Raw genomic sequence first — 2,889 nt, 5'->3', positions numbered from 1 at the left:
TCGGCGGGGGATTAAAACCCTAGAATTTGGAGAGAGAGAGAGAGGTTTCAAACAGAGCGCGTGTTTGTTTTCCCAGTTCAGACCTCGATTTATATAACGCGGTGAGGGATAGATGGACGGCCAGGATCATCCTCCCTCTGAAATTCCCGCCAAATCGAAGCGCTAATGATGATTACTCGCGGAATAATCACGCCACTTAACAAATTAGGAAAGTACGCAACAAACTAACTCATCAAATTAGGAAACGCTGTCCATTAGTCCGTTGCAATTCACTTCTTGACTGCGCATTAATTACTACGCCGAATTTTGATTTAAATAATTACATTGTACGGGTGGGTGCACAAACTTCAGGGATACCCGTGTAATTACATTGTACGAGTCAGGATACTGGAACATAATTATTCCTTAAAAGAAAATTATAGGACTTTCACCATGTTTGTTATATCCACTCCCAAACAGTAATTTTGGGAGTTGGATTGCCGAAAATGCCCTTTTGGACTTGGTCTGGTTTGGTTTTGAAGAAGGGCAATTTAGTCCTCACACACCCCCAAAGTTACTGTTTAGGAGTGTGAATAAATGGACCGGACTTTCACGAACCTATAAGTCATATAACTGTAGAAGATTGACATATTTTCTAATTAAGCAGTTTCGCGGACACCGAGTAGTTAAAGAAACGAAATTATATTATATGAGATTGGTTTAATCTACCACTTAATTTTCCATTATTTAAGGCTTTCTCAATTGATATCCAAGTGTAGGTATCTTTAAATTTACCCTTAATTATTATTTCTAAATTTGAATATCAAATTATTGCCTTTTCTCAATCCTACTATGCTTTATGTTTATTTAAGAAAATCACCACAAAAGAAATGCTTCTTTTGGCGATATACCCTCCAAAGCATCCATAGTTATTGAAGTCTGCCCAAATCTTTATATTTGTTAAAATATCCTCCAAAGCTTCAATTTTTAGCTACTGTCAAAATACTCCTAAGTTTTTTAATGTGTGGGTGTGTGTGTTTGGGGGTGGGGTGCTAACTCATTGTCGAAGATTTTAGTAAATGTGGATTATTTTTAAGGGTCCATAGCCAAAATGCCCAATAAAATAGCCAGTCGTTTGGTGCTCTAAAAATTGTTTGGGAGTTGCAGTTTGTTGGTTTTAGGGGTGTAGACCCAAACCTTGGAACGATCGGCATGCACAACATAATTTTCTAAGTTAGGAAATCAGGCGAACTTGGCATGCAAGCGAAGCTGTGTTAAAGCAAAACTCGATCAGTTCAGGCGGACTTGAGCAGGCGAAGCTCGATCAGTTCAGGCGGACTTGAGCAAGCGAAGCTCGATCGGTTTAGGCGGACTTGACTATGGTCAGGCGAACAAAAGTCTTGCAGGCAAACTTCGGTGTGTTCAGCGAACTTCGAGTTTTCAGGCGGGCTTCGCAGTTCAGGCAAACTTCGAGTGTTCAGGCGGACTTTGTAGTTTAGGCGAACTTTGCTATAAAACAAATTCCTCATCTGTTTCATTTTTAGGGTTTCCTATAAATAAGGAGACATGGTCGTTGTTTTGGTGAGATTTTCAAGAGTGGTTTTCAGAGAAAATCCAGCACTTTAAGATCAGAGATCTTAGAGAGAGATAGTCGCTTGCAGACATTGTAATCTTCATTAATAATCAAAGAATTTCTGGTGTGGCTCCCAAGGACGTAGACACGTTTGCCGAACCTCGTTAAATCTGGTGTTCTCTCTTCTTTGCTTTTTCTTTACGTGCGAGTTCTTTGTTTTGCTATGATTTCTTGCTTGCTATTCTTTCGACACAAGATCCGAAGGTTTTAAACAAGTTGTCTATAGATTAATCCCAACAACTGGTATTAGAGCTTCATTCGGCAAGTGTGAGAGCTATGACGGAAGAAAGCAAATCGAAAATTGAGAAGTTTGATGGATCAAACTTCGCCTACTGGAAATCGTAGATGGAGGACTATCTATACCAGAAGGATCTTTATCGTCCGTTGATGGGAAAAGCAAAGGAAAAGAAGAAGGATGAGACAAACGAGGACTGGGAAATACTGGATCGGAAGGCTCTAGAGCAGTCTGGTTATCGCTCGAAAAGTCAGTCACTGTAGGCTATAAAAATTGCCTCAAACAACGAGAAAATCTAATAACCCGTCTGTATGGGTACGCCTGCACGCAGAAGAGCCAAGTAAACTCGCTTTAATCATCGAGCCTGCCATCGAGAGCTCAATGCCGCCTGCATGCTTGACTCACTAGCACGGGTCAAGACCGCTCAAGTGTTGAAGTTCGTCAGCACGAACGAAGCTCGCCTACATGCTTGACTCGCCAGCACGGGTCAAGACCGCTCAAACGCTGAAGTTCGCCAGCACGAACGAAGCTCGCATGCATGCTTGACTCGCTAGCACGGGTCAAGACCGCTCAAATGCTGAAGTTCGCTAGCACGAACGAAGCTCGCCTGCATGCTTGACTCCCGAGCACGGGTCAAGACTGCTCAAACGCTAAAGTTCGCCAGCACGAACGAAGCTCGCCTGCATTCTTGACTTGTCAGCACGGGTTAAGACCACTCAAACGCTAAAGTTTGCCAGCACGAACGAAGCTCGCCTGCATGCTTGACTCACCAGCACGGGTCAAGACCGCTCAAGCGTTGAAGTTCGCCAGCACGAACGAAGCTCGCCTTCATGTTTGACTCACCAGCACGGGTCAAGACCGCTCAAACGCTGAAGTTCGCCAACACGAACGAAGCTCGCCTGCATGCTTGACTCGCTAGCACGGGTCAAGACAGCTCAAACGCTGAAGTTCGCTAGCACGAACGAAGCTCGCCTGCATGCTTGACTCCCGAGAACGGGTCAAGACTGCTCAAACGCTAAAGTTCGCCAGCACGAACGAAGCT

Source organism: Asparagus officinalis, chromosome 2 (assembly GCF_001876935.1).
Source record: "Asparagus officinalis chromosome 2, Aspof.V1, whole genome shotgun sequence".
NCBI lineage: Eukaryota > Viridiplantae > Streptophyta > Magnoliopsida > Asparagales > Asparagaceae > Asparagus > Asparagus officinalis.
This window is presented reverse-complemented; position numbering follows the sequence as displayed.